The sequence below is a fragment of the Micromys minutus genome, assembly GCF_963924665.1.
Source record: "Micromys minutus genome assembly, chromosome: 32".
Taxonomy (NCBI): Eukaryota; Metazoa; Chordata; class Mammalia; order Rodentia; family Muridae; genus Micromys; species Micromys minutus.
The window spans coordinates 26666145-26674343 of record NC_137967.1 but is presented as its reverse complement, the minus strand read 5'-3'; the positions used below and the strand labels follow the sequence as shown (position 1 = coordinate 26674343).

The window sequence follows — 8199 nt, the reverse complement described above, 5'->3', positions numbered from 1 at the left end:
ACTAAATTGTACATCTCCAGAGTAACTTTGACAACCATTCATTTCAGGAGAGACTCAATTACCATCTGCACCAGGAATTAAATTCATACAAAGTACATTTCTAATCTGGAATTTTAGTATAAATAATCAAATGCTATAATAATGGTCACATTTTCCTATACTTAAACAATAGAATATTTATTACTTATCACAAAATTTATTTATCATAAGATTTAAAAAGCAATTTAGATAATGTTATATTGAAAGAAAATGCTAATTCATGATTCCCTTTACACACTCACATGCAAATGATACCTGCAAATGTTTAAAATATAATTTTCATTTAAAATGAATGTGAGTTACCAGTAAGGTTCATTGAAGGGGTCTCAAGGGCTGCTGGCATTTGCCTTATATAGATGTTATGGAATAATAGACTCAAATTATGGGGCCAAAGATAAAACATCCTTGAGCAATAATGATGACAATACAATTTAAAAACTATGGTGTTCACTGGATCTTTTGTATTAGGCTGTAAATTTTACTCTTCATAATATTATGTTCTCCATTAGATAAAGAAACAGGGACAATGACATTCACCAGAATATACAGACTCATACAGGAGCAGGTGAATGTTCAGGATGCTTGATAGCGTTGTACCTCAGGGACTGCCAAGATAGATATGCATACATAAACAAATAATTGTTCTCATGACCTATCATACTAGATGTTGAAATTCAGGTAAGTAATGATTACCCAATGGAAATCTTTCGATCTAAGAACTGTCAAGATGTTGTTATTCTTGGAAAGAAAATAATTTGGAACTGAATTGCACCCAATGTTTGAAAAAGAAGTGTAATAACTGAAATCATAAGCAATGTAGAAATGGAAGAGGTTATAATCAGGAAAGAGAAGTCATCCAGCATTCCATCTTCATTCTGAAACCCATGAATCATTTCTAGTTCCTGATCTCTAAAGTCATTTTACCAGTTTTTATTGCCTAACACTTTTCTTGAGATTTTTTAAAAGGATTAAAGATTCTGTAGAGAAGCACATAGTGTAGTCACCCTTACCACATCAAATAAAATCATGTATTCTCTTTCTGAAGAACTAACTTTACACTTTATTATGCTCAGATATTTTCTGAATGTTAATTTTAAAAATAAAAACAAAATTGGCAATATTGTTTCTATGACTCCTGTGATTTACATAAATAGTTGATGTGAAAGATGATCTTCCACTCATTGACAGAAAAATGTCCTAGAAAATGATTGGTAAATTATTCTCATATGTCATATCTGTTATAAACAGTAGGTAGAATTGAGAATGATGACAGTAAATGGTTCATGTAACAAATCACATAGGTTTCTGGTCAAAAGTAATATGTTGGAAACATTTTAAACATTTTCAAAATCTCAGTCTTTGCAAGATGATTTATAATTTGATATTGAATCTTGTTAGATAATTCTGGCATTGCCTAACAATGAACTTCTAATTATAATCCAATACTGCAGAAACTACTCTTGTCCAAAATTGGGTTTCATGAGTACAACATAGACACAGAAATTTGTATGTTTATTTGTATATACATATGTGTGTGTGTGTGTTTAAGGAAAACCAATATTAGTCAGATAAATTGATGACTAATGTTACATTGATCTTTAAAACATAGAAGTTAATATGTAACAAAATAGTATGTTACAGAAATTAAGTTACTACTAGGAGAACAATATACTCAGTACACTGCTTGCATTCTGAACATATGGAAATGAGTTCAAGTTCCAGAATTCACATTAAAAGAGCTGTCTCTGTCAGTGCACACTTGTACTCAAGCAGTGAGGATATATAGACAAGAAGATTCCAGGGCCCACCCACCAGCCACCTTTGCCTACTCAGATGTTTGCAGACCAGAGATATGGTCTACCATAATTTAAAATATAGTTGAAATTTTCCCAGGGAACAATTGACACTGTGCTAAATGAGTGTTGTGTAAGATTTACAATCACAGTCACTTTTTCTTTCATCACTATGTTCTCAAGTTCAGGAGTAAATGCAGACTCAGCAGTCAATAAAATGTAGTTTTAATACAGACTCAATATTTGTTATTCTAAAATACAGTTAATTTCATGACTCGTAGGTGTTTTTTATAGTTTATTATCAAGTTTTGAGAATCAAGTTATGGTGGTCAGATGTTGACTATTTCTCTCTCATTTATATGTTAGCCTAAAACTATGTAAGTGCCATGTTTAGTGGATAATGGATCAATTTAAACCTTTAATTGTATCTATTTCATTAAATGTTAAATAATGAGTACTCTTTTCAGATTAGTAAAAAAAGAAGACTGTATTATTTTAGGTTCAATTCAGTAGTTTAAAAAAAGAAAGGGGCAATTGGATATGTAAAATTTATTGGGTCCATTTAATGTCCTGGTAAGAAATTATTATAAGTATAAAATATCCTCAGATAGTGCTCTGTCTGAATATGAAGTTCCTCCTGTGTTTACTTTGTCCTAGTATATTTTATATCATTACTTGAATTGAGTTCAACTGAGACTAATGATCTCTAGTGAGGATAAAGATGTCTCATTTTTCGTTTTACTGGTCTTTCAGCAAAAATTGCAAAACTCATGACTGACTGTGTTCAGCTTCATGCACTAATAAAGGTTCCAAAAGCACTGGAATCCAAAAATTAGTACTTCACTTGGTTTTGTTTAGGATATCTGAGAGAAGACTCACTGCATCTAAACTGACAAACAAAATTTCTTACAGAACTCTTTCATAAGAGACTTTAATATTCATGGCATTCTATCTTCTAATTAGTCATTAGGGATCATGAAATTAAAGAATTTGTCCAAACACATTGTGTCTTTGGATACATTTGCAATAAACTCATCAGTGTCTTTGATAATAATCAATTGAAATTTTTCAGAAATTTCTTTGGCTCCCAAAGGCAGTGCCATTTTCACTACTGCAGATGATACGAAATTGCAGTTGTGAAGGGAGATGAGATCAAAGGTCTCTGAAATATTAACTAAGGGCTGAGCTGACCCCTCTTCCATAGTTTTGGCTGTCATGCCAGGAGCTGCACACTGAATTGAAAGTTCTACAGACTGAAAAATATCAGGTAAGTTTCTTGTTTTCATCCTCAAAAGCAGTGAAATTAGAGAAGAAAGGTATGGTAAGTGCCCACCTCTGGAAAACAGGTTCTTGGTAGAAACTTTGGGACTTAGTTAACAAACAGGAAGACTCTGTTTGATGCAGACCAAATTACAAAGGGGAAGTGACTGTATACTAACTTGTATACCAACACATTATATAGCAAAATTGTTACAAAATTCTCTATCAGTCAGCCTACTTAAAACTGTGAGTTCTAATAATACCTGATTTTGAAGGCTTTTCGAGGTTATGTTAATTCCTTCATTCATGTTCCATTCATTATACAGAGTAACTTTGCAGAGTGACAATTTTGGAAAATAACTTTGTATTTACAACTAAAGCTTAGCAATGGAATTAGGGAAATCATCTAATACTAGAAAGAAGCCAAGATTGGGACCTACCAGGGAAGAAGCCTCTCTAAGCAGGACTACATCCATAGCTGGGCAGGAGCTTTATCTGTCCAAACAATCAATGGCCACTGAGTCTGTTTTCCATCTTTTACTTGAGAATATTGTGTTAAATTCAAGGTGACAATGTCATTGCGAATCTGGCAAAACTCTGGTCTAGCAGGAATATAATTTCTTGTTTAGTGATATTCTGAGTACACGGCATCTCACGATGGGTTTTCCACTTTTCATGACTGAAGGTTTCAAATGTAGTTCCTTATATACAGCAGGCAAGAGTTTAACCTGAGGCTTCACCTATAGCCTTTATTTGCAGCATTCCTTTTAAATATACAGTTCATATATTCACATTTTATAAATTATATCTGCATATATATTTTTATTTATATGTAATTTATACATCATGATTCATTACTAATAGTTTTACTTGACCTGTAAATAAACCTTCAAAACAGAAGTTAATTATTACGTACGTATCTCTTTGTAGGTCTTCTTTTTCTATATGCAGGGGTTCTTTTGTGTTCTGTGAATATGAACTTATATGAGAGTGTGGAGTCAGAGCAAAATTTCAGTTGTAGCTCCTCAGACAGATTTTAATCTTGTTCTTTTTGAGACATGGTCTTGTATTCATCTGAAATTCTCGAATATATTATAATTTCTTATGTCTGCCCTAGGGATCTAACAGCATCTGCTTCATCCCTAGTGTTTGAATTATAATTATAGGTTCACACTTCCAGATTTTTAAAACATGAAGTCTATATATTTTATATAAGCTCACATTTTTATATTTGTACAAGAAATATTAGTTACTAAATACTAGGATTCTTGGGTCATTGTTAATATTTCCATTATTATATTAGAATAAACTAACAACATTCTTTAGAAGTAAAATGCAATCACATTAGCTGTTTCTGTTTCAATCTTAGAAACAAAATGGAAATTTGAGAAAAAAGATTTTAATATTTCAGTGAAAATTTTTGACAGTCAGTAAATTTCTACGTATTACCTTATTAAATAATAGAAACAATTTTTCCAGAGAAACAATTCTAAATGCACTAATTTTCCAGCTAATTTCATAGAAATCAATTTACGCTAGTAAAATGGTTATTTTAAAATCTTGGCTTTTAAAATATTATGTTTCAAACAGAAGAGAAAGTTTTAAATATGTCTATAATTCTCTATTACCTCCCCCACTGTATTTATTATATTTTCTGATGAACCGAGCTGTTCAGTTTGCTTTGTCTTTGTTTCTGAGAAAGTCACTTCACTTCTACAGGCATCATTTCCACAACTGGCTGAATAATACAATGTATATTGAATTTCGGAGCAGCATGACAGCAGAAAGAACTCTCATGTCTAACCCATTTCTTTCAGTTCACTTTTAAGAAAAACCAAATAGAGGTAAATGTAGTTTATAAATAAGAATGTAAAAAACTTTGTTTGCTGTATATTGGTGTACATAACTTTCATTCTTGTGTTAAAACAAGTATGTTCATGAATTTGGCTAACTATTTAGATCTTCACTAATCATAATTGATAAACACCTTACTATGAACACATAAGTAAAAAACCTGAGCATTGTCTTGATCTTTCAATCCCAGAAATTGAGCACTGATTTAAGATGATTGTTGTACATTCAAGACTATCCTGCATTACTGAGCAATATCTTATCTGAACACACACATACACACACATATACACATACATACACACACATACATACACATACACACACATACACATACAAACACACACACACACCATATCACTAAAAATGAGACATAAATTAAATTTATTTCACTTGTGTTTATATAAAAAATGAGTAATGTTGAGTTATTGGCAGGAGTGGAAGTTATTAGATTCAGGTCCCTGTCTCTTCTAAGATTTGAAAGAACAGAACCCTGCTTCCGTGTGTTGCTATTTGCATAATTTGATATAATTTGATATCAGAACAGGATCTCTTACATTTTCTAAGTAGTTTTCAGTATATTTGAGTGTTAAGTGTTGTGAATACATTTCTGATTTTATTTACATTGCTACATAAGATGAAACTGCACAAACCCCAATCAATTGCTATACTGCTAAAGTACAGCTCTGAATATATTTGTTTTCAAGACATTCACTGTAATCAAATTCTGAACATTGTTTATAAAATCTGGTCCTTAAATGCTAGGTTTTAAAGATAAAAATATATACCTCTTACACTTTAGAACAATCTTTAACTTGGGAAATGTGTGAAGCAATGTGAACTCTATAGCCAGAGTTATTGTTTCATTGACATATGTACCCAAACTTACTATTTTATATGACTTTTGCTTCACCTTTCAGATGCTACATGACACCAGAAATGGATCAGAGAGGAACACAGTACTTTCTTGCATTATGTTTTCTATTTTGAGCATTATCCTGATCTAACTAATTTCTGTGGAATCATTAACTTGTACTTTTTCCATTGTGTTAGGTCCAATTTTTTATGCAGAATTTGCATTCTCCATCCACTCATCTCATCCTAATTCTGTATCAGAATTTTTACATGTGTGTGGGGGGTAGTATTTAAAAAGTTAGCTCTTAATGTAACATTATCTAATTTAATATTTCTATGTCGTGGTTTGTACATAATAAACATAATTATCAAAGAATAGAAAACATGTTCTTTCCTGCTCTAACACTATCATTTTTAATGTGAGTATTGATATAAGTAATTTCCAATAGATTTCTTTTTTGAAGAAGATGATTATTCTGCAATGCGGGTGGGTTGTAGAATTGATTATTTTTCATTTTGAGCTTACTTGTCATTTTTTCTACCAGGATAACTTTGCTCTATCCTTTATGCTGACATTTATAAAATATATAATGGGAATTTGCTCCGTCAACATGTGCATTGGAAGACTTTACCAGTTCATGTTGAACTTTGTTGGTATGTAAATAACTGTGGGAGGTAATGCAGACAGTATTGTGTTCTGCCGACCTCCCTGGGTTTTCAGACTTCAGCTAATGTGATTTATGTACATTTGTAAAAATGGCTGCACAGTACCTCTTAAGATACAAAAAATCATCATTTTGCTCCTAGATGTGTTTGGAGGCATATTTTGAAGTCAGATTTTTCTCAGTAACATTATGGATGCCAGGAATTTGGTAATAGGAATAATATTCTTGTTACAGAGTGTAATTGGAATTCTAGGAAACATCTCTCTCATTCCCTACTACTTGCTCATTTATTATAAAAAACACAAAGTAAAGCCCATGGATTTGATTCTCATGCATCTGATCATAATTAACATCTTGATCATTCTCTCCAAAGGAGGGTCTAACACAATGGCTGCTTTTGGGATGAAACTTTTCTTTAATGATTGGAGCTATCAATTTTTTATGTACGTTCTAAGAGTTTCCAGGAGCATGTCCATTGTTATCATCTGCCTCTTGAGTGTCTTCCAGGCCATCACCATCATCCCAAGAAACTCCTGTTGGAAGAATCTTAGAGTCAAATCTGTAAAGGATATTAGTCGCTGTATTTCTCTCTGCTGGGTCTTGTACACCATCATAAATGTTATTTTCCCTTTGTACATGTTCATAACATTAAGTGGGAAAAACATAACAGAGAATACAAATTTCAAACTCTATACCATTGTAGGATATGACAAAATAACAGCTTCTTTGTATATATCTTTTATTGTGTTTCCTGAAATTATGTTTTCTGGTCTCATCACCTGGTCCAGTAGCACAATGATTATAATTCTGTACAGGCACAAACAGCAAATTCAATACATCCACAGCACCCGTGCTTCCCATAGCAGTTCCCCTGAATCCAGAGCAACCCAGAACATTATTGTCCTAGTTTCTACTTTTCTGGCTGTTTATACACTCTCTGCCATCTCACATGCTTACAATGCTCTGTTTCACAGTTCAGATTGGTGGCTGACAAATTTCACAACTATTTTAACTTTATGTATTCCCACTTCAAGCCTTTTTGTACTTATGAGTCAATCATACCCTCTTTCCAAACTCTGCTTTCTCTAGGAAAAGCGTACAAAACTCTTTAATATTTTGAATGCTTTTACAGAGTGAAAACTTCAAAAAGAAAACAAAAACCGCATACATACTTTAGAGCAGGCATTATAAAAGCAAATGCATTTATAAGTTAAATACAAATGGTTATTTAGGTTACTTCAACTGGTAGAACATCCATCTAAGATTAGCAAAATTGTGGGGATCTGGGGATCTTGACACTTTAGTTGATAGATACATTTCACAGTGTCTGCTTTGGACCTGGCTTCCTTAATGAGAACATGCTCAATGTGTTTTAGCAAATCATTCCCACTTTTGTTATCAGGTGGGCTGATACATAGCATAGAGAATGCTTTGTATATTTCTTTATGTTCTAACTAAACTTTACTCCATAGACCCAAGACTATGTAACCACAACCACTAGTTAAGTGCTGGTAAATTTTTACCATAGAAAGTGATGTACATCTCACAGATGCTCTAGGACATGAGTGATTCAAATGCCTCTTATGGTTGTACTCCATATCAAATTACCTGCACTTGGGCCAGAGATATGAGTCCCTGTATGCCATGAGCTTTTTAATAGCTTATACTCTACCATGTATCAAAGTAAAAATAATACCTTTTATACAGACGCAATAAAAACATGGCTGAGCAAGAGT

General features: G+C 32.6%; 1 pseudogene across 1 annotated transcript; it reads left to right on the top strand.

The window, feature by feature from the left end:
* The first annotated feature begins 703 nt into the window (after nt 1-703).
* Nucleotides 704-7552, top strand: LOC308413707 (vomeronasal type-1 receptor 2-like; annotated as a pseudogene). The gene is made up of 2 exons: nt 704-717; nt 6606-7552. The product of its transcript is annotated as a vomeronasal type-1 receptor 2-like (transcript).
* Nucleotides 7553-8199: the final 647 nt, after the last annotated feature.